We start from the raw sequence: 23,420 nt of genomic DNA on the forward strand, positions 1-23,420 counted from the left end.
AATTTTCCGCCCACCGGCAGGGTGCTCAAGGGTATTCTCTGACGGTCTTTGGTAAAGTTTGTCAGTTTTCTCTTCTGAGGTTTTCCAAGTTCTGGTTGGGCTCTTCAGTGGACCAAACTCTTTACAAGTTTAAAGTCTGTCCTAACCCCCTGCTCCCACACCCTTTCAGAGGCCTCTGCAGGCCCTTCTGCTTACACAATTGTTACAGATTGCTTACTTTTTCCAGCTGTTCCCAAGTTACAACCTGTGTGTTTCCACATGTGTCGGGTGAAGTCTGAAGGGCCAGGCTGGGGTTTCAAGTCCTGCTTGGGGGGGAGAACAAGGTTGGGTGAGGATCTAGGAAGATGGGAACGGCAAGGGGCGCTGGGACCCCAGCCGGGGGAGGAAGGAGCCTGTCCTTAGTCCCTGGGAGGTGGCCTGTCTGGAGGGAGGGCATCTGAAGGCCCAGGGCTGGGGGAAGGGTGGCTAAAAGCTCCCTTCTTGGCAAAAGGGTGGGCAGCAGCCAGCTCCTCCATCCTGTGCCTTCATGTGTGTGTGTGTGTGTGTGTGTGTGTGTGTGTGTGTGTGTGTGTACGCGCATGCGTGTTCTGCACACGTGGCATCCCTGGGGCATTCTGTTTCTAGCGGCTTCTCATGTTTTCCAAGAGAGTGGCCTGGGCTCAGAACCCAACTCAGCCACTTCCTGCCCTGCAACCCAGTGTCCCCGAATGACACCTCCTCTGAGCATCAGGGCTGAGAAATTCTCTGTCCCACAGACTGTGAGCTCCAGGGGAGGTGGGTGAGAACTCTTGCACATGGCTGCACTCCAACAGGCACGTGACTCATGGCAAGTCTAAACAGAATTCATGCATCCATCCTGCTGGGGAGGGGTGTGCCCTCTGTGCAGAGAACATTCCAGCCTGAAGGATAAAAGGGACCCAGAGCCTCAGTGGGAAAGGGCTTGGCCTGTTTGGGCTCCAGAAAGAAGCTGGAGGCCTGGGGTGTGGCTCAGTGGGGCGCTTGCAGCCTGAGGCCTGGTTAATCCCGGCACTGCCCCAGACAAAACAAACAGGACACAACAGGGTCAAACACAAGAGGTAGGAGCCAGTGACAGAGAGGGACCTGCTCTTTTAACAGGCTGCTCTCCTGAGGACAAGAGGTGGAGGGGAGGGGGCTCTCCCAGCTGCCCTGGAGAGAGACACTGGGGCCTATGGGCCTCGCAGGCCCCTTTGCACCTCATGGGGACAATCTGAGCTCAAAGCATATCACTCTCTCTGGCATCCTCACTGTCGCCCATACCTGATGGTTACCAAGACAGAAGAAGAGAGTACATTGTAGGTCTTATAGCCAGAGAAACAGAGAAATGACCTACTCCTTTTAAAGACAGGTAGAGTCAGGTCGGGCTTGGTGACCCACACCTGTAACCCCAGAGACTTGGGGGGCCAACACCTCAATTGTCGTGTAGGCCACCGTGTTTGTGGTACCTAGTTACAACAGTCCTAGTAAACTAATACCTTCTGGAAGGAGAGGAAAGCCTGTGTGAGCCCCCCCCCCCATGCAGACCTGAAGCTTCCTAGAGGAAGTGATGGTGAATGGGGCACTGAAGGATGGTAGAAGTTCACCAGGTGGGGAAGTCATAACATTCCAGGCAGCAGGAAGAACACATGTAAAAGCCAGCGGAGGCTGTTTTTTGGACCTCTTTGAATTTCCTGCCTGCCCTGCCCAAGCATCTGAGATCCAGAAACTCTTTTGCTCTGAGATAATGGAAAGATGACGTTGACCAGGGAGCCCCTTGGGCCCAGGCCATGAGATGCATCATTCTCACGGGTAGGGGGTGCATACAAGCCTGCCCATGAAGCCCGGCTGGCTGTGGGGGTGCTGGCTAGGTGGGTGCAGGCAGGAGGAAGCTCCAGCTGTTCCTCAGGGTCCAAAGCCTCTTCCTAGTGAGGCTAGGGTGGGCTGCTCTGGGCTGGCTGGGGCTTTCTTGTGGTTCCAAAGGATGCACAGCATCCTGGAAGGACACTCAGACACAAGTGGCTCTCGATACAAGTACTTTATTTTAATTACAATAGTGCCACACAAAACTACAGTAGCACGAAACATAATACAAAAAATAGATTCCCACCTCCAAACCCCACACCCATGTGCCCACAGAGAAGCAAGCCCGAGGCTCCCCTGGTCTTGGGAGTGCAGCCTCCCATCTCTCCTTGGCCTTGACACTGTGGAGGGGCAATGGGAGTGGGGACGCTGCCTCTGCGTGGGCCTGGACTTCTCCCCCTGCCCCGCACATCCTGACGGGGAGTGCCATCTCCATTCCCTCTGGCTAGACTCCAGCCCAAGACACTTGTGTCTGGCTGGTAGCACTGACAGTTTCCTGGACCACCCTTCCTTGGGGAAGGCAGGAGGGTGGGGCAGCGGAGGCACAGGGAGGCGCAGGGACGGAAAAGGCTCACCTCCCAGGTGGCTGGCTCTAGCTCCTTCCCTGGTTCCTTCTTTTCTTTCTTCCAAAGAGCTCCCAGGCCTTGAACTTGTTTGTGAGGAACAGGGGCCTCACCTGGAGTCCACTCACAAGCCTCCTGCTGACCCGAGCTGTCTGTGCCTCTTGGACAAGGCTTCCTCGGTAAGGGGCGTGCCATGGGGCAGGGCCTGGTCTCTCCACAGGAGATGCTGTGCGGCTGCAGTTGGGTCCACCTACCTGGTGGAGCCTGAGCATCCGCTGTTGGAAGGAGCTGTGGCCTCTTGGAAGGGGTGACCTTCTTTGTCTCTTGACTCCACGGGCCAGACTGCGCTGAGGAACCCTTCCCTTAGCCTCCTGTCTAAGGAGGGGAGCCTGTCCAGCTGCAGGGGCCGTCCTGATCTAAACCAGGGGGCCTTGATGGCTGGAGCACAGGGCGAGGGCAGCAGCATCTACCTTCTACTACCCAGGGCCACAGTCCTGCAGGCCAGAGCTCCTGGGGGCTGACGGGTGGCCCTGTGAGCATCAGGAGTGGGAGTATGGCCTTGGGTTCCAATCAGGACACTTGGGGGCTCCACTGAGGAGGCCAGGATCCGCTGGGGCAGGGGTCATTTCCTCAGCAAGGCCCAGGCCGCAGCCTCAGATAAGGCACTAGAGAACTGGTCTGGAAGCTGACCAGGCTGGGGGCTGAGGACGGAGCTCAGGGGAGGATCTGGACCCTTCTGGAGACAAGAACGGCAGTCTCTTTCCTCCTTCCCTTGGGGGAGAGGGATCCTGCAAGGCAGAGCCCAGAATGGCTGGGGTGGGGGGTTGCTACAGAGAAGCAACACGTCCCACGGGGTGACCCGAAGAGGAAGGGCTAAAAGAGAAGGTCCATGGGCAGCTGCGTGCATCTGGTGCTGGAGGGCCCTGTGCTCCAGATTCAGGGTGCTTGGGTGCCCTCAGACTATGCTGGGGACCCTGACCTGGTTTCATCTGCCATAGCCATGAGTCCCTGCTGTGAATGTGGGGCTGAGATCTTCCTTGTTGGGGTTTCCATGGTTGAACTCTGGGGGCAGGGGCAGCAAGCTGAGAGCAGCTGGCCCTGAACTGGGCCTCTGCCTGGCTCCCACATTTCCTGTCTGTGGGTGGCCATGCAGTAGTCACCACAGTCAGAGGATTTGTTTAGTGGCCTGGGGCAGGTGTGTATGTGTCCCTGCCTCAGCCCAGCCTTGCAGTGAGGGGGTAAATCAGTGGGGCTTCCTTGTCCACAGGTTATTTAGGAAAAAAAAAAAGAAAACATAATAAATATAACAATCCTTCATGCAAAAAAAAAGTGTTTTAAATGCATTTTTCCCTGAAGATTTCCAGTGTATTCCACAATGTTTAAAAAATAGTTCCCCCAAAAAATATATCTTAAAGCATTTGACACAGTGGTAATTGTGGTCTATGTGGTGCTGGATGTGGGCGAGGGGGCTGTGTCCCCTGGCCCTTGTCACTGTGGGGACCAGGCCTGGTGAGCCACCAGCCCAATACCCAAATGCCCGCTGGAGCTGGTGCACGCTGGGATGCCGGTCTGCACAGGGGAGCAACTCGGGTATGTGAAGGACCCCCACCTGGCCCAGTGCTGGCTGCAAACCCTCCAGTTCGGGGAAGGGTCCCTGGGAGGCCAAGGGGCTGGAAGGAGGGGCAGACTCGGCAGCCTCCCCTCGGGGCTCGTCCTCAGCCCCTTCCTCTCCTCCGTCTTGGCTCTCTGTGCTCTGCCCTTTACCAGACTTCACATTTGTGACGAGGGTTCATGGGTGACCCAAGGGGGCAGTGGAAGTGTTCTGAGAACTCTTTGGAATTGGAGAGGGAGCCGATGACCCTGAAGCGGGAGGGGCTGTGGGGGTCGGTGATGAGGCCTTCGTGGGAGCTCTCGGGCATAGGGACAGAGCACCAGACCTTTGAGGGAACAAGGGGGAGAAGCTGGGGTCACTGTGCAGGGGTGGAATGAGCCCTCGCCTGGTGCTCACACCCCAAGAAGTCAGGAAGGCCCGTGGGTGGGTCGGAGGGGAGGCTGGTGTGCGCCCGTGCCCCTCTCTGACGCAGGTGTCACCGAGCTGCGTCTCTTCAGCCAGAGCCGGGTCTCTGTCTGATGCCAACGTACCAGGCTGGGATTCTGCCCAAACTCTACTTTACAAATCTTGGATTTAGTCCAGATCTCATCTTTCCTGGGCAGGGCACTCTCTCGAGAAGCAGCTCTGGGAATCAACTGAAGGCCAACTCAAGTGCCGACCTGGTGGGTCTTGATTTCTTTCTCCCCCGGTTCTGGGGACCGAACCCAGGATTGCTCTCTCACTGAGCTACATCCCAACCCTTTTCATTTTCTATTTTGAGATAGGGTCTTGCCAAGTTGCTGAGGCTGACCTCGAACTTGTGATCCTCCTGTCTCAGCTTCCCAAGGAGCTGGGATTATAGGCATGCATTACCGTGTCTGGCTATGTTAAGAAGTTTCTAGAACCCCAGAACCAGGAGGGGCCTACTCCACCACATACAGGATACTAGTATTTTTTCTTGGCCCTTCCTTGAATCTCTCTAATGACAGGAAGCTCACCTCCTCACAGGGTAATGACCTGAAGATGGTCTGATGAGTCAGGGAGCTGGTGATCGGAGGGGACCTGTACCTGTTCCCCTAATGAACTCACCTGTGCAAACCCCAGGAAGAAGAGCTGGTCATTGGTGAGACCCAGCATGGGCAAGGTCTGCTCCTCCCCATTCTTCTTTACCCAATTCTGGTAAGCCTGGGAGGAGAGAAGGCCAGAGGTTGAGGGCAGCCAAGACACAGGGGCGAGGGGCTAGTGTGCAGGCCGGGGCTGGTTTCTGGGGTCTGGGCCTTGGCTCAGCCTGGAGGATCCCTCCTCTTTCTCTGCTCCCTCCCTAAAGGGGAGTGCAATTGACCCCAAGGCCTAAAACGCCATACAATGCCGATGGCTCTCCAATGTGCACTTTGGCGCCAGCCTCTTCCCTGATCTGGATATTCAACTGCCTTAGCAGGACACCCAAGGTCACATCCAACTCAGCATGGCAAAGAAGGAATAAGTCACACACACACGTACCCTCACCAAACCTGCCACCATATGATGGCACCACCACCCTCCTAGTTACTCAGGCTCAAAACCCAGAGTGCCCCCCAACTCTTCCAGCCAAGTCAAACACCCCAAATCTGACCCTCCTCACCCTTCCCCCTGTTCCACAGGGCCTCTTGCCTGGTTAATCACACAACAGCTTCCAACGGGTCGCCCTGACTCAGAGGAACCAAGGACACAAGCCTGGTCCCCTCCTCATGTGGCAAACCGTCTAGGGCGGGTGTTGGCAGACATCCTCTGTGAGGGCCGGAGTAGATGTTCCAGCTTTGGGGCTACCAGTCCCTGTTGAACTATCCTCCTCTGCGTTCAGAGTGCAAAAGTAGCCACAGGCAACCTGTGGACACAGTGTGGCCAGGTCCCCCAAACCTACAGGGACAGGCTGGGGCTGGATTTGCCCACGGGCTGCGGGCTTGCAGACCTGCCTTAAAGAAGGATTTATATCATGTCTCCTGTTTGACCCTGTAGTGGCTCCCACTTTCACCAGAATAGAACCAAGCTTCTTTCTCAGTGACAGAGGCCCTTGCTTTCTACTCCTTCCACCACCCCCTGCCCCTGGCCCTTTTTCCTTGGTGAGTTGCCAGGCTGCCTCTCGGGCTGGGACCTGTATGAGAGTCACTTGCTTTCACCTCTGGCCACCTGAGGGTGCAGGTCAGGGGCTCAGAGCCAAGCCAATGAGCTCAGATGGTAGCCACTTACTCTAGACTAGGATCAGAACCCAGAACTGGCTCTGTGCTCAGTGTCCAACTGGACTCTGCTGCCCTACCTGGCAGTGGGTTCCCCCTCAAAGGTAAGAAGGGGCCAGTTCTGCAGGTGGACCCCACCCTGGCTCTCTCCCGGGTCTCTCAGGCAGGTGGTCTCCGAGCAGAAGGCCTTGGGCACCCGCCTCAGGCTCTGCATCCACAGTCATTGCTCTCGTCCTCCCCACCCCCACCGACAGATGAGGAAACTGAGGCACATCACTCCTGCAGTTTGCCAGGCATCTCTACGCTGACCTACTGATGAGGCATCTGGACAGATGTGGACCTGGACAGGTGCACAGGGGGAGCAGACCCACCCGATAGGCCCCCTTGAGGCCCCCATTGTCTGCGATGTTCTCCCCAAGGGTGTGGCGGCTGTTCACGGGTTCCCCGTTCACGCTGTAGCTGCTATACTGCTCCACCATGCACTCCGTCTGCTGCTTGAAGGCCTCCACCGAGGAGTTCTTCCACCAGGGCCGGAGGTTCCCGTCCTTGTCATACTCCCGCCCTGTGGTCAGAGCGCAGGAGTGGCACCGTGGGACCTGTCCCTGCTATCGCTCTTCTTCCCTCCCAGTGACAAGTGGGTTCCTCTGTCTGACCCCCACCCTCCAGCCTGCACAGGGACAGGATGCCCATCAGAGGGCCAGAGGATGGGCCAGACCGAGTGGGAGAGGGTGGGGGAAAGTGGCCAGGCAGGCGGCCGAGTGGCTGTGCAAAGGCTTGAGGCGCGGGGTGGATCTCCACTGGCCAAGGGCCTCGGATCCCAAGGAATGGAGGCCAGCAAGGGGCCAGTGGAGTTGACAGAGTCAGGAGCACATGACAGGCCTGGTCTCCAGGGTCTCTGCCACTTCCTTCTTGTCCCCAAGAGGGGGCAGTTGAGGAAGACCCTGGACATTAGCTGCTGAGGAGGGTGTGACTTCCACATCTCTGATTCCCACTTTGCACCGAGCACCCAGCACCCTGCAGAAGGTGCTCGCTATAGTCTTCACACGATCCTCTCCACCCCCACCTGGATCTGTTGCACCCATTTTGCAGATAAGGAGGCTTGGAGAATGACGTAACTTGCCGAGTTGAGAGCATTTGGCAAGCGGCTGAGCCAGGGTTTAGACTCTGGTCCTTCTCTCCAAAGCTAAGTCCCAGGGAGCAGAGGCAGCGGGGCTAAGAAGCTGATGGGCTCTGTCTGGAGGGACCCCAAGGAACCTGTATGTTGATCATCAAAAGCGTGAGTCAGCTCATGGCCCACAACGACACCAATGCCACCAAAGTTTAAGGCCCTGGAGGGAGAAACGCAAAGTGAGAACAAGGCCTCTGGCTCCTGCCCTGTCATGTGGCCCTCACTTCTTGGGCCTGAGATGTAGCAGAGTCTCTCGGGGCTCTGTGGGACACAGCCCTGGAGACAATGAGAGGCTGGGCAGTCTAAGGGAGCCAGCTGTGCCCTGTGGGTGACATGCACGTGCTGGACACTCTAGAGGATCACTGTCCCCTCCCACAGACTAGCAGTTAAGCTTTAAAGCAAACGGAGCCTGGGAATGGGCCAGCATCTCTTCCCAAGCTCCACACGGTCATCCCAGGAGTCCAGCTTCTAAGACAGCGCCCTCACCCACCAACTCCCTGGCTGTGACTGCTCTAAGCCACCGTCACAGCAGTATTTCCCACATGGGGCTCTTGACTGCACAACTGTGCCATGTTCCCTGGTTGCAGGAGCTTTCGGCCCCAGAGACCCCTGGAGGGAAGGCAGGGGACGGGGGATGCTGCGCTCTGCACCCACGACGCTGCAATTCTAGGCCACCTTGCCACCGGGGCTCAGATGGCTCAGTAAGATGGCTGTCAGGGTCAGCTGCAGACACAGGGCTGGCTAAGGGGCGGGGAACCCATCAGGGCACCAGTACCAGAGATGGCCTACTTGGGCGAGGAGCGGGTGTAGAAGGGCGCCTGCAGGATCCCAACCGAAAACACGATCTCATTCTTGGTAGGCAAGTAGTAAGCATTCACCATGGGCGGGGTCATGCTCCACCTGCAAGCAACAGGTGCGAGAGAGCCCAGGAGGTGGGCGGAGTGGAACTCCAGTGGGTTCTCCTTGACCCCGGGCCCAAGTCAGCACAAGGACATCGGGCAGCACTGTTTCTGAGGGGGAAACTAGAAAACACCTGAATGTCTATAATCAGAGATGTCACCTCAGAGGGTGCCACACCAAGGCGCTCACAGACAGCAAGAGGGACCATCAGATATTGAACTGAGGTTATTTTTGAGGCTTGAAATGTGTCTAGAAACTGTTCTAAGGTGTGGTCTGTGGACAGTCCCCAAGATCCTCTGGTTTATGATGTCAAAACTATCTTCATTATAACATTGAGACACTTTGCCTCTGCCACGTGTTGAGATGTGCATCATGGTACAAAAGCAACTGTGGATGACACTGCTGCCACCTAGGCAGGGAGCCAGGCAAGTCCTAGCGGCCACCTCTCCTTCCCCAGAAGGTGCTCCAACCAAAACAAACCAGCCAGTCATTTTCATTGACAACACCCAGGAAAAAGTAGCCTAACTATTAATTCCATTAAATCTCGGCCCCCAAGTACCAGTCTTTAATATCCCGTGTGACCAATGGGGAAATACCCACGTGGTGCTTCAGGCCTCTCTCATCCTCTTCGGATGACTGACCAGCCATGGAATTTTGGACTTGGGCAACTAGGCAGACATGTTCTTGAAAATGAAAAGGGAAGCTTAGCACCTCAGGGGAAAAATTCACATTTTGTCATTTATTACCAATGATAAAAATCTGAGGTTTCAAAAAAACTAAAGTTTTAAAGAAAAATTATAATTTTGGAAAACTTGTATTGACCATCATGAATTTGATAGTACTTAAAACTTTTCTCAGGAGGTCAACTATGATGTTAACTAATGTGAAAAAAAAATTTTGGCTGCAGCATATGAGAGTGAAAAATCTGTAAATCTTAGTGGAACCACATTTTTTTTTCTTTTCTGTTTTTTTTTCATACTGGGGACTGAACCCAGGGTGTGTAACCACTGAGCCACATCCTCAGCCCTTTTTAATATAGTATTTAGAGACAGGATCTTGCTGAGTTGCTTAGGGCCTTGCTAAGTTGCTGAGGCTGGCTTTGAACTCATGATCCCTCTGACTCAGCCTCCTTAGCTGCTATGATTGCAGGCGTGTGCTACCATGCCTGGCAAAACGCTATTTTCCAAAGGACCAATGCATGAGGCCATGATTATGTAAAAAATCCAAAAAGTGCAAGACAGATCAATGATTTTAGTGTACAGGGCATGAAAAGTTCATGGATAAGTTTTCAGATTTTTTATATTGTATTTTTTTTGTGGGGGGGCAAGGAGGCTAATGGGGATTGAACTCAGGGCACATGACCACTGAGCCTCAGCCCAGCTCTATATTGTATTGTATTTAGAGACAGGGTCTCACTGAGTTGCTTAGTACCTTACTTTTGCTGAGGCTGGCTTTGAACTTTTGCCCATGCCTCCTGAGCCACTGGGATTACAGGTGTGCACCACCACGACTGGTTCAGATTTTCCACACTGCATTAATCTTTCCTTCCTTGGGGACTGAACCCAGGGGTGCTCTATCACTGGGCTTCATCCCTTGCCCTTATTTTTTACTTTGCTAAATTGCCTAGGCTGGCAATTCAGGCCTTCTGCCTCAGCCACCTGCGTAGCTTGGGTTGTAGATGAATACTGCTGTGTCTGGCTAGAAGACAAGTTTAAGTGAAAAATTTTAATCTAAAATTTAAAAAGCCAGGTAAATTGGCAGTAGTGTCTGTGCCATATTCTGAAGGCGAAGGCCCACCTACCTTCTTGTTTGTTAGGGGGACCCTGGTTGACAATGGAAAACTTGGAGGAAAAGGATGTTTGAACCTCCATTGCCCACCAGAGGGCGCCAGAGGCAAAGAGGACTCGTTCTGACTTTTGGTAAGATTTATCCTGTTTCAGGAGTGGAGGGACTAGTACCGGGCTGACTACATCTAACTTTCCTGGGGAGACCATTTTAAAAAGAAGGGTCTTTCTCCAGATTATTCTGACTTAAGATCTGGGGTAGAAGTTAGGCTATGGCCAGGTGCAGTGGTGCCCAAGTGTAATCCAGCAATTTGGGAGGTAGAGGCAGGAGGATCACATGTTCAAGGCCAACTTCAGCAACCTAGTGAGGCTCTCAGCAACTTAGTCAAACCCTGTCTCAAGATAAAAAATAAAACAGGGCTGGGAATTTAGCCCAGTGATAAAGCCCTCCTGGGTTCAATCCCCAGGAACTCCCTAACCCCGTTGCAAAAGCCCCCACAACCAAACACCACCATAACAACAACAACAATAACAACAACAACAACAACAACAAAAACGTCAGGAGGCAACCCCCACACCCACACTCACATTTTTGGCAGTGCTGGGGAGGGAACCCAGGGTCTCAAGTACTAGGCTGTACTCTACCACTGAGCTACACCCTCATCCTAGGAGAATATTTTTGAAACTGCTCCCTAAGGGACACTGATGCACAGTGGGATTTGCAGTGTGTTAATGTGCTTGGTTATCAGCGCCCATCTAGAACCTTCCCCAGCTCTCAGGGAGACAGTGGGAGAAACCACCGCTCCTGTTTGTGAGGAGTTATGGGACATTCACCCATGCGGAGGGCCTCCTCTCAGGGCCTGGCTCTCCCCAGTTCCCACACTGGATTGCTTCAATGACCCCAGAACCAGTTCCCTTCCCTTCTACTTCGAAGATAATGAAATGAAGGCTCTGAATGCAGAGCCCATGAAGCTGGGATGTGGTGCCAGGCCTTCACTCTGCCAACAGGCTGGGCACTGCGGCACAGACTGGGGCCAGGATGGGCTCTACTCTAGCTTTTTTTGCAGAGGGTTCTGGGGATTGAACTCAGAGGCACTCGACCACTGGGCCACATCCCCAGTCCTCTTTTGTATTTTATTTAGAAACAGGGTCTCACTGAGTTGCTTAGCGCCTCTCCGTTGCTGAGGCTGGCTTTGAACTTGTGATCCCCTTTCCTCAGCCTCTAGAGCTGCTGGGATTACAGACATGTGCCACCATACCCAGCGGCTTTTGGTTTCTTAATTTGAAAAGAGGGCCTCTGTGACAGTCACACCTGGCACCTGACAGTGGGTGGGGAAGGCAAGCTCAGCGGGGTGCATCCCTATGGTGGGGAACCAAGGCCTTCCTGGCCGGGCCTGGGGGACTCACTGGTCTCTGTTGGGGGCTTTCCTGAGCTGGTCAGTGGTGACCCTCCATGAGAAGTTGAAAAATCGCATGGCGTTCTCGAAGTAGAGGTCTGGAACTGCCGTGTACTGAAGAAAGAAGCAGAGACACAGGTTGGGAGCATGCCCAGAGAAAACTCAGAAACTCAGACCCCTCGAGGTGAAGGGATGGGTCCGCAGGCCCAGGGCCAGAGTGTGGGCCCGGAGCTGCAGGCTCCCGCCCCTCTGGAGGCCTCTAACCTGCTGGGCCCAGCAACAACTGTCTCCTTCAGGCGCCTGACAGTGTCACAGTGCTGCAGGATGCCCCGGCAGTGGTTCCCTTGGGCAAGAAGTATCTCCATCACTGTCCTGCAGGACTGTGACGATGGGTGTGTTCTCCGTGTGTTCTATACCCACCCTGGCCAATATGGTAGACTCTGGTGACAGGTGGCTACCGAGCATCTCAAATGTGCTACTGTAATTAAATTTTAATTAACTTAAGTTTTGATGAATTAAATAGCCCCCCATGGCTGGTAGCTAACAAATTGGACAGCACAGATTTAATGAACCACGCTGGAATCTAGCTCTGAAATGTCAGGGGACAGGTGTTATCACACCCCTATCCCTGGGCAAGGCCTCTCAGCTCCTGACAGGTACAAAGCCCTCCCCCAGGTCCACTTCAGATATTTACGGTTTACCCAAGGGCTTCGATAAAACACTGGGCCCTCAGGGGCAGGCCCCTGTCCTGTGGGCCCTGCTTGAGCTATCTCCAGGAGACTCTGGGTCTTGCATCATAATGACCCTGGGGTGTCTGAAACTGTTCTCAAGAAACATGGCTGTGGAATGAGTCTCCTATTCTCAGAAGTAATTTTAATAGTCTTAGGTTTTAAATAGAACCATGATGAGAGGTTATTATAATTTCAAAAATGCCTGAATTTCAGAAATTTCACTCATGAGAAGATAGGAAACTATCATTTGGGGCAAAATCACAACCCACTTAAAGGGGTGATGTGCCGAAGGTTCTGGCAGCAGGGAGGCAGCAATCCCCCTCTGCCTCAGTGGAATGTCACCGTGCATTTGGGATGGCTGCCTCCTCGTTCCCATCCCCATCTCAAGGTCAAAATTTGAGGTCCAAGTTTTCTCTGAGGAGGTTGAGGTACAACCCTGAAGACAGGTGGCCGCTCTGGAGCAGGAATGGGGGTGTGAGGGGCTTCACATTTCTACCCACCTCGTGGTGTTTTAGGGCCGTGATGCTGGCCAGCTGACCCCAGCCCTATGGGCTCTAGGCTCAGTCAGGGTCAGGTGGTGCTGCACCTTTTAGGATCTGCTTCTCCAAGACCTTTTTTTTAAAAAAAAAATTTTTAGTTGTAGATGGACATAATATCTTTATTTATTTATTTATTTATTTATTTATTTATTTATTTATTTATTTATTTATTTAATGTGGTTCTGAGGATCGAACCCAGGGCCTCACGTGTGTGAGGCAAGCACTCTGCCACTGAGCCAACCCCAGCCCCCCTGCCCCCTGTTTTATGTAGTGCTTGGGTTGAACCAGTTGGAGTCATGAAGCGAGGCCAGCGTTCTCCCACTGAGCTAATCCCCTGATGGCTGTCATGATGCCAGGTCAGCCTCCCTGCCTCCAGAAGCCCTGGGCGTCCCGCCCACCTTGGCCCCTCCCCAAGTGGGCACTTGGGATGGCAGGGCATAAGCCACTCACGTCGTTGAACACTTTTTCCAGTTCCTTGGGGTCCATAATGAAGTTGGGGTAGCCTATCATGTTGTAGATGGCGCCCGCCTAGATGGGAGGGACACAGAACTGAGCACCTGCGATGCTGGCCTGCTGGCCCCAGCTCTGTGGGCTCTGTGCTCAGGGTCAGGTCAAGGTGCGGGGGATCAGGCACCTCCCCACTTAGGACTTTCACATCTCTTTTTGGAAACATTCTCTCCTTGCCTAACTTATCTTTTAACAAAAAATATTTATTTTTTTTTTAGGTGGACACAATATCTTTTTTTTTTTTACTTTTATGTGGTGCTGAGGATCAAACCCAGTGCCTCACAAAGGTGAGGCGAGTGCTCTACCGCTGAGCCACCACCCCAGCCCCCAGTTAATCTTTTGGGTTTCTGATTAAATGTTGCTTCCCCAAGGGAAGCTGCTATGGTCCAAATGTGTCCCCAAAATTCAAGGGTTGGAACCTTTGGCAGGTGATGAGGTTCTGAGGCTCCGTCCCCCACCGCTGGGGAACTGGGAGCTGTGGAGGGAGCGGGCACCACAGTGGCTTGGTCCACCTCTCTTGCGCGTGCTCTCCTGCCTGTCCACCTTCAGCCAAGAGATGTGTGACACTGGGCTTCAGGCTGTCCCCCAGGCCTGCTAGACTGGTCACAAGGCAGGACAGCATCCATGCGTGCCCAGGGGACAGGCTGGCCTCTCCTAGCCCTGCTCTCTCTCTGCTGCTCTCACCCAGTGCAGAAAGCCTGGGTGCCCGAGCTTCTGGGCGGCCTTACCTTCTCCTTGGCTGACTTCTGGGTGTCCTCATCCATCCACTTCAGCATGCTCAGGCTCTCCTCAAAGGCCTACTTGATCTCCAGGATTATCTCGCTGGCCTGAGGAGACAGATGTTGCACCCTCAGCTCTGGGCACTGGCCCCCTAGATGCAACCAGTGCCCCAGGCAGGATGACACTGGACCTGAGGTCAAACTGAGCCCACGCTCAAGGCCTCAGGTTCTGCAGAGCGGGCTAAGAGGGTGGCCACGGCTGTGCTTCCAGACCATGTTCCTAACATGGACATCCCGTGAGACAAGACGGGCTTTCCGCGCACTGGTCTCTGTGGTCGAATGAGCTTGGATGTGCCTTGGGGAAGCAGAAAGGTCCGCAGCAGGACGTTTCGGAGCCTTTAGCATGGTGGAGTGCTCTTTTGGAGCCATCCAGAAGACATGGCCTCTCCCAGGCTGATGGGATCCTATTTGATGGAATAGAGCTTTAACACCCAGAGAACTTGATCTGAAGAGCACTCAGAAAGGCCACACTCAGGCGCAAATGGCAGCTGTTGAGGGTGACGATGCACGGGCAGACCCAGGGGCCAAAGATAGAAGATGGAAGAATTCTGGGGAAGGGGAAGGCAAGAGCCGTGGGGCTGGGGCCAGACAGACCTGGATTCAGATTCTGCCTCAGCAGATGTGATAAACAATTGCTGCCATTGACTGTAGCTTATTTTGGGCCAGGTGTTCTTTACGTGTAGCATCTCATTTTGTTATGGCCAGGCTGTGTGGGCAATGACCACACAGACTCCATTTTGCCCTGAGACTCCACATCATGTAAGAAACACTTCTCCCGTGGAAAAGCTCCGCCTCTGCACCCATCAGCGAGCGGTTGCCTAGCATAGCACGTTAGGCGACACAGATGGCAATTCTTATATAACGTGAAAGTGTCCCCTCTTCAGTTCCCATTTTTCTTGGACAATCTACCCTGTCAGAGGTGGACTGTCTAGATGTTAGTAGCCATTCTTTAACTTGTCCTTGACTAGGGATGTTTTGGCCCACCCTCTTTACTGCTTATGATTTTAGATCTTATGATGTTCGTTTATGGTTTGAGTCATAGCAACAGCCACTTATGCGTTAATATGGTTTTGGACTACAAAAGGTGTGCTCGAACCCTGGGAGGGGGTGGAAGGGTGTGGACTAGCAGCCTGGCCCTTGGCCTGTCTCTTGCTTTAAGATCCACTTGGTGATTTATTGCAATCTCACCTTAACAATTTAACACCCCTCTGCAGATGAAACAGCCCTACTTTCATGTCCCAGGTGAGGGGAGAACACCGCTCAAGTCACCCAGCCAAGTGACAGAGCCAGAATCTGAGCTAGGGGCTGGCTGTCTCCCCAGCACTCAGCCATGATGATCCTCTACCTGCCCGAATAATTCTGTCACCCTCAGAGTAAGAAAAATGTCACTTCCAGGTCAACATTACCTAGTGGGGTCCTTCACAGCCCCAGGAGGTGGAGATGGCTGTGGTAGCCTCGTGGGGTCACTGGGAAGATCAAATTAAATAACACAAACTGGCCTGGCCCTCAACCACGGAAGTCATTTAGTAAGTCCTACCCTGCAGCCTGAGAAGACGGCCTCTGAGTTAAAGAAGGCCCCAGGATCCTGTGGCCTGGAGCAGGAAAGGCCCAGGGCAGAGCAGAGTGTGGGCTGTCAGGCTGGCGGCAGGGTGGGGGGTGGTCCAGCAGATGCGATGCCCACTCTGTCCACAGGGGAGGTACTTACTATGTTCTTGCTGTCCTCGGCGAAGGTCACTTTGACAAACATGGGGTCCAGGGCAAAGCCCAGGTTGTTTTCCGTGTCACTCATGCAAAACTTCCAGCGAGGAAGGCAGGTCTGAAAAACACGAGCGCAGAGGGTCACTGGGCCCAGTCCTCCTTCTCCCAAGGCCTGGCTGGGAGGTGGCGCCATAGGAGGCCTGTGCTTCCCCCCAGAACTCCAGGGAGACAAACCTCTTCTGGCTACAGAAGTTACTTTAGGCCACAGACACCCCTCATGGCCACCATCTACTGTCTCCTGAGTACCAGCCTCTGTGCTTGGCACTTCACGAAGGTCTGCCACTGAGCACCCCTAGTGGGCAGCGATGGGCCACTGGACAGACAGGAAGCAGAAATTCAGTAAGGGCAGTCACTGGTCCAGTAGGTGACAGTGGGTAGGGGTGCCACAGGGATGGGAACTCTGACATGCCTGGTCCTCCATCTGGGGCTCCCGCCAACTCCACCTGGTCCTGCCTCCTGGAGGACACAAGGAATCTTGGAGGCACAGAACCTCAGGAAGCTGCCTGTCCACCTGAGCAATGGCAACCTTCCCAGAAGGCCAGGGGCCCAGCCCCATTTACAGCCTCCTAGAGAGAGAAGGCCACAGTGACATCACAAAACTTCAATGTCGGCTTTTTTTTTTTTAATGTGCTAAGGATGCCAGGCAAGTGCCTCACCACTGAACCGCATGCCCACCCCAACCCCAGCTCTTTCCTTATATTTTATTTTGAGATAGGGTCTCTCAATGCTCATTGCCCAGAATGGCCTTGAATTTGCAATCCTCCTGCCTCAGCCTCCCCAGCAGCTTGGATCACAGGTGTGTCACTTTGCCGGGCTTAAGTTGGTTCTTCCTCAGTCTCACCCACAAGCAGTGCTAGCCCACAGGACACCTCAGTATGAACCAGAAATGGTCCTTGAGCTGCAGCTCCCCAGAGCATGGGCTGATAAAGAGCACCGGGAGGGTTTCAGCCTCGCTGTCCCCCTGCCCGGCCATCCCTCCATGGACAGTGTGTATGACCAGGTGTGATGACCCTGCTTATGGAAACCAGTCCAGCTGCAGGGTCCTCTTAACCCTGAGGAACAGGCGTGACAACCAGCTTGGGGCAGCCTGCTTCACACCAGCCCTACTGTGAACAACCCAAATGCCCATCGGCAGACAGATGGATAAACAAAATGTGTTGTTTTTCTACAGCGACATACCACTTGGCAGCACGGAGGAACCAGCTACTCAGAGATGCCACAACATGACGAATTCCACAGACTCACTAAGCCAGGCGGCCAGGCAGACAGTGTAGGACTCGGCTGCCCATCTGCAGCACCTTGGGGAGACGCAGGAAGGGGCCCGAGGGCATGCCGGGTAACTGGGTCCACAGAAACCTTGTTTGTCCTGACCGGGCTGGTGGTCACACGCACGACTTCATTGTCACAAATCAACAAACTGTATCCTTCACCCACACTCTATACACATGTGTGTGCATATTGTTTTTAAGTGCTGGGGGTTGAACCCAGGGCTTCACACATGCTAGGCGGGCTTGCTTTCTTTTTTTCTTAATGGGGTGCTATGGATGGAACCCAGGGCCACCCTCACACCACACTAAACTACTCTATGTCTCAAATTTTTTTTTGAGACAGGGTCTCCCTGGAATTACCAGAGTGTGCCACCATGGCCAGGTATACTAAATACTCTATTGTATGTAAATTATGACTTAAAACATTTTTTTTCTAGTCAAGAAGGAAGGGAAGGTCATTCTAGTCTAAGTGTAGCCCCTGGATTCTGCTTAGCTGTCCCAACCTGTGTCCGTTTCAATGGCTGCTTTCTGCTCCCCTCTCCCTCCTGCCTGCAGCCCTGCCAGCCACTGGGCAGCCCACAGCTGGACACAGACTTGGCCTGGATATGCTGAGGCCAAGCACATAGTGGGTCAAAGCTAGGGAGTCTCCAACTGTGAGGCTTGGCAGAGGCTCTGACGGCTGGATCACGGGCAGATTCTTATTGTCTTCTGCCCGGTGTCTCTGGAGAAGCCCATTCACTTTACACACACGCATTTGTCCCCTGAGTGACTCCCCTGCTCGGGGACTTTGCCAGGTCTCAGGAATTTAGAGCTGAATCAACGGCGGGCCTGCCCTTGAGGACTCTGTGGAAATGCCCAGAACATCCAGCAGGAGACAGAGGTGCAGTAATGATGTCAACAGCCGTGACAGCACCGAGTGCCTGAGAGCCCAGGGTGTGCAGCCCGCACGCCTAGAATGCTCGAGGGAGACTAAGGGAGAGGAATGAGGCACAGAGAGGTTAAGTCACTGGCCCAAAGGGAGCACCCAGGGAGTAAGTGCTGCGGTGGGCTTGAGCCCAGAGAGTCTGGCTCCAGTGACTTCCCGCAAAAAGGCCACTCTGACTGCCTACGACAAAGGTTTTGGAATGAGGAGAAAACTCTTTGAAACAAGAAAGGGTCAGGCAGGTTCATCTGACGTGGGGGCCACCTCCGGGCAGAAAAGGAGGGGCCAGCAGGCCCCTGAGGAGGCTGTGCGACGTGTAGCCTCTTCACCGTAACCCGAGGAGCACCAGCAGGGAGTGGAGAGGGGTCCCTCCTCCCCACCAAGATCTGCGGATTGTAGGCAGGTAGCACGAGGACAGCCGGCCAGGCATGCAGTAGAAGCTTCCGCCTTTGGAACCGACTTTACGGGCTGAGGAAACGGAGCCCAGGGATCACCTTTTCACAGATGGGAAGACCGAGTCCCTGCCCCATTTAAGTGACCCGCCCAAGGCTGTGTGGTAAGAAGCAGAACCTCCCATTCAAATCTCTGCCCAGCCTCCCCTGCTCTGCAGCCGGGGCACTCCCAGCCATTCTCTGATCCTTAGGTACATGAGGGCAGGTCAGCCCTGGCACCTCCCAGGCAGGCAGGGCTCCTGGGCACAGACCCATCCCACCCATCTTGGTATTCCCACACTGGGCTTGAGGCCTGGCCCACGGTGACAGTGCAGGAGTAACTGTTTGTTGGATGTGTAAGTGAGATGGGGAGGCCTCATTCTTGGCATCAGAATTCTTGGCATCAGCTTCCCAGGCGAGAGGGAGGGAGGGAGGCCTGGAAGCCTCTTACAAAAGGAGACGCAGAGGTTTGGGGGCACTTAAAATGGGTGGAGCCTACTGGATCTGGGGCCTGGGACTCCTGCTCCCTGAGAGAACCTGGATCTGGACTGGGTTCCCCTGACCACAAACAGGGAGGATAAGAATCAGGGAACCCTCGTGAGCAGGTGTTTGATGTGTTTGATGCTTCTGGGGAAGAAGTCCCCACCTTTAGAGTCACAGTTACATAAGGAGAGCACTGACATCTCCACGGGGAAGCAGCTGGAGGGACAGAACAGAAACTACCTTCTCTGCAAACCAGCTGAGTTGCTAAGACTCCTCTTTGTGCTTTGGCTTGGCATAACCACCTCCTTCCAGAAGCCTCTGCCCACCCTGGGGGCCTAAGTCCCCATCAGTGTTCCCATGACCCCAGATGGACCCTCAGTGGCCTCTTCATTCTCCTCCTAGACTCAACCCTCGTAAGTGCCACAGCCCTGAGGGTACAGTGGTCTTACCAGCCCCAGGGCAGAGCACACAGTAGGTGCTCAGCATGAACCCAGGAATCACTGTCGCCGCTCACCTTCTTGGTCCCATACATGACTTCCATAACTTCTTGTCGGCGTCCTGAAAGCGCTGGTCAAGGAAGGAGCTCGTTTTCCGCACCAGTTCCAGATCATGTAGTTGTTCAGCAGGCTGGGGAACAGGACGCTGGCTCAGAAATGCCCGGGGCTCCCAAACAGCCTCACCCCGGCCTCCTTCCTAGCCTACCTGGGGCTCGGTTGGCGGCTGCCTTCCAAGCACATGGAATGTAACTCTCCGAGGAACGCCTGGTGCTCCGCCTAGAACCCCCCAGTGTCCGGTGCAATCACTTGCATACCAGCAGTGCTCAATACATGCTGCTGCTTAGCTGCTTTGTGTCTGAAGCTGTGAAGCCGCTGTCTAGAGACTTGCCTGGTGGTGTATGCTACAGTTGGGAGGAGGCTGCCATTCCCTGCTGAAGGCCAGACAAGAAGTAGAGGCCTTAAAGCAGCAGGGGCAGGAAAGGAAGCTCTGGCCAGCCAGGTTTCATGAAGACAATTCCCATGTTCCACCCACAGGGCACAGGGAACCTATCTGTGGCTGACCAACTGACCATGCTGAGTCAAGTTTGCAAAGATGTTACCTTAGTACAAAGATGTTCACTATATTCAACATCTAGCCTCAACCGGAATCACCCTGAAAGTCTGACTACGGGGGAGGGTATGGCAAAGATTGCATGTACAGTTGATGGAATACTATGCAACTATAAAAATGATCCTCACAGAGGGTTTGGGATGGCACTGGAAAATATTCATAATGAAAGTCAAGGCAAGGCTTGGAGCGGTGGTGCATGTCTGTAATCCCAGTGGCTCTGGAGGCTAAGGCAGGAGGACAATGAGTTCAAAGCCAGCCTCAGCAACAGCAAGGCCCTAAGCAACTCAGTGAGACCCTGTCTCTAAATAAAATACAAAAAGTTTGGGGATATGGCTCGGTGGTTAAGTGCCCCTGGGTTCAATCTTCAGTACTCCTCCTACTAAAATAAAAATGAAAAGTCAAGGGAAAAGTAGATTATCCATCTAGTCACATTAAGGAGAAAGAAGAACTATAGTTTGGAATCCTCTCTTCCCTCACACCTTCTCTCCCTGATATGCACACACACACAAACACCCCCCAAAATGACCAAGAGTAGTATTTTGAATAATTTTACATTTTTCCTATTTTCTGTATTTTTCAACATTTCTATAAGCCTTTGAAATAAAAAAATAAAATAAAATAAAAATCCCATAAGTATTAATCAAAAAAGTGGTATTGGCAGCATCCCGTTCCATGCTAGGAACGTGTTAAAACATGAATCATTTTGTGTGATTCTCACGAATCCCCTGCTTGGTAAATGCTATCTGCATCTCCATCTTATGGGTGACAGTATGACCCCGACAAAGGACAAGGGACATGCCCACAGCTACACAGCTGGCTGAGGGCAGCAGGATTTGAAGCTGCCCAGGGGACCAGCAACCTCTGCTGCCTCTCGGGGAAGCCCACCAGGGTGCGGCGCCCTGTGTCCGGTCGCCCTGCCCCTCCTGCCCCTCCTGCCCAGCAGGGCTGCTGGCCTCACCATTTGTCCATGGAGTTGATGAGGGCAGAGACCTGCTCCAGGTAGTCCTTGTCATAGACCACGATGGGCTCTGACGCGTTGATCTCCACGGGGTGGAAGATGGCGTTGAGGAAGGGCAGCCAATTGATGGCCGGTGCCAAGGTCTGCAAGGGAAGGGGACAGCGTGCAGCTGGAGGGTGGATTCTCCTCAGCCCCGTCTTCGGGTGTCCCTCAGAAGGCATCATTGTGCCTCTGCCCTGGGACCACGGTGCAGATGGAGCTCCAGGATGAGGCTGGCTGGCTGGTGAGTGCTGCTGAGGACTACGTCCCCAGGAGCCAGAGGCAAACCACATCTGAAGCGGAACCAGGGTGGGATGAGAGGCTGCAGCAGCAGCAGGCACAGCAGCCACCACCATCACCATGCCCTTCCCATGCAGCATGTGCCACTGCCCAACTGACCAAGCAGTGGCCATAATTATCCCCATTTACAGAGAAAGACATGGAGCCTCAGACCCCTAACTATTAAGAATCAGGAGATGGGCTAGGTAGCTTTCCTGGTGTAGCTTTCTTGCTTATGAGCTGTGCAACCTTTAATAAATTAATGTGCCCATCTGTGCCTCAGCACCTCATGTGAAAAACAGGGATCATCATGACAATGAGTCCCGTATATCTGGTAACTGTGAGGGTCACACACAGAAGCCAGCACTGTCCAACTCAACAAGGGTGTGAAGAGAGAAGGGAAAGCATATGGAAATGGTAGGAGACCTTCAATAATACACAAAATTATAAGAGGTTATGAGGGGCAAGGGGGAGGGGAAAAAAGGGAGAGAATTGAACAACAGCAGAGGAGGTAGAGAGGGAAGATGGGAGGGAAGGGGGGAGGGGGGATAGTAGGGGATAGGAAAGGTAGCAGAATACAGCAGTCACTAATATGCCATTATGTAAAAATGTGAGTATGTAACAGATGTGATTCTGCAATTTGTATTTGGGGTAAAAATGGGAGTTCAAAACTCAATTGAGTCAAATGTATGAAAGATGATATATCATGAGCTCTGTAATGTTTTGAACAATCAATAAAAAAGGAAAATATGAAAAAAAAAACAAGGGTGTCAGCAGCAGCAGTCTGCTGCAGAGGATCCAACATTCAGGAGGGCCAGTGTTGTGGGGTAAACTGTAGTCCACAGGTGAGGCTGCCGAGGGGGGAGCTGGGACAGCAAAGTCGGTGATGACTGCAGCAAAAAGGGAGAAGCCTGCAGCTCAGCCCTGCACACACCAAGCCCGCGGCTCTTTGTGCTTGTTTGTTTTGGGGAGTTATTGGGGTCTGAACTCAGGGCCACTTTACCACTGAACCACACCCCCAGCCCTTTTTATTTTGAGGCAGCTAAGTTGCTTGGGGCCTTACTAAGTTGCTGAGGCTGGCCTTGAACTCTTGATCCTCCTGCCTCATCTTCCCAAGCCTCTGGGATTATAGTAGGCATGCACCATCATGCCCAGCGGCAGCTCTGTTTTTTTTTTTTTTTAAGTATTTTTTTTTGGTGGACATGATGCCTTTATTTTTATTTATTTATCTTTATGTGATGCTGAGGATTGAATCCAGTGCCTCACCCCGTTAGGAGAGCGCTCCACCACTGAACCACAACCTCAGCCCCAGCAGCTCTGTTTTAAGGACCTAATATGAGAACCTGTACCCAGGGCTTTCCAAAGAGACACTTGGCTTTTCATAACTATCAGCTCCCAACAGATCTCACTTTCCCTTTGGCACCCCAAGGTGCCCTGCTCAGAGGTGTGTCCCCCAACACCTCCACATCACGGCCAGCATCTCCTGCATCAGCAGCCTCCAGCTATGCGAGCTATCCCTCTTGAGGTGGCAGATTTTTGTTATGAAGTCCTACAATATTTTAAAAATAAATTGTGGTAAAATATGCTGCACATTTGTAATCCCAGAAACCCAGGAGGCTGAGGCAGGAGGATCTCAAATTAAGGCCAGCCTCAGCAACCTAGTGGGACCCTGTCTCAAAATGAAAAATAAAAAGGGCTGGGGATGTGGCTCACCCAGCTGCAGATGACTTTTGCAAGACTTGAACTCTGTGCTTTCCACTTCCCACCCCCACCTGTCTCTGTGAGTCCGACGCTGGCCCGAGCGGCCCAGCTTAAGTGCAAACACATAGAGATTCGGGCTTCAATGCTGGTGTGTGTCCCTTGGTGTCAGTTCCTCAAGCAGAGCTGCGTAATGTGTCTGCTCTGTCCCTGTATTCCCCACACATTCAGTTATTTTTAGTGTGCAGTTTTACAGAACATGAGGCTTTGGGCTGCATATCTCGTCTTTTAGCAAAGACACCTCTACATGTCAATCACTTGGATGGGCATCTGACTTAGCCAGCAAATCCAGAAATTACGATCATCGCTTAAGACCTTCCAAAAGTGGCCCTGGGCCTGGCAGATTTCAAACTCCATTCTCTATTCTCTTGAAAGGGCAAAATGTAAG

The 23,420-nt window shown here is 53.2% G+C and overlaps 1 pseudogene across 1 annotated transcript in view; it reads right to left on the reverse strand.

The window, feature by feature from the left end:
- Positions 1 to 2,017: 2,017 nt before the first annotated feature.
- LOC144373551 (endothelin-converting enzyme 1-like) overlaps positions 2,018 to 23,420 on the reverse strand; it is a 71,181-nt pseudogene continuing 49,778 nt past the window's right edge. The window contains exons 10-20 of the transcript XR_013433179.1: positions 20,957 to 21,099; positions 19,406 to 19,518; positions 15,735 to 15,845; positions 13,979 to 14,077; positions 13,194 to 13,271; positions 11,484 to 11,587; positions 8,182 to 8,292; positions 7,479 to 7,552; positions 6,596 to 6,786; positions 5,101 to 5,196; positions 2,018 to 4,357 (exon numbers count right to left, since the gene is read on the reverse strand). The product of XR_013433179.1 is annotated as an endothelin-converting enzyme 1-like (transcript). The remainder of the gene's footprint in view (positions 4,358 to 5,100; positions 5,197 to 6,595; positions 6,787 to 7,478; positions 7,553 to 8,181; positions 8,293 to 11,483; positions 11,588 to 13,193; positions 13,272 to 13,978; positions 14,078 to 15,734; positions 15,846 to 19,405; positions 19,519 to 20,956; positions 21,100 to 23,420) is intronic.

The sequence above is a fragment of the Ictidomys tridecemlineatus genome, unplaced genomic scaffold, assembly GCF_052094955.1.
Source record: "Ictidomys tridecemlineatus isolate mIctTri1 unplaced genomic scaffold, mIctTri1.hap1 Scaffold_42, whole genome shotgun sequence".
NCBI classification, from domain to species: domain Eukaryota; kingdom Metazoa; phylum Chordata; class Mammalia; order Rodentia; family Sciuridae; genus Ictidomys; species Ictidomys tridecemlineatus.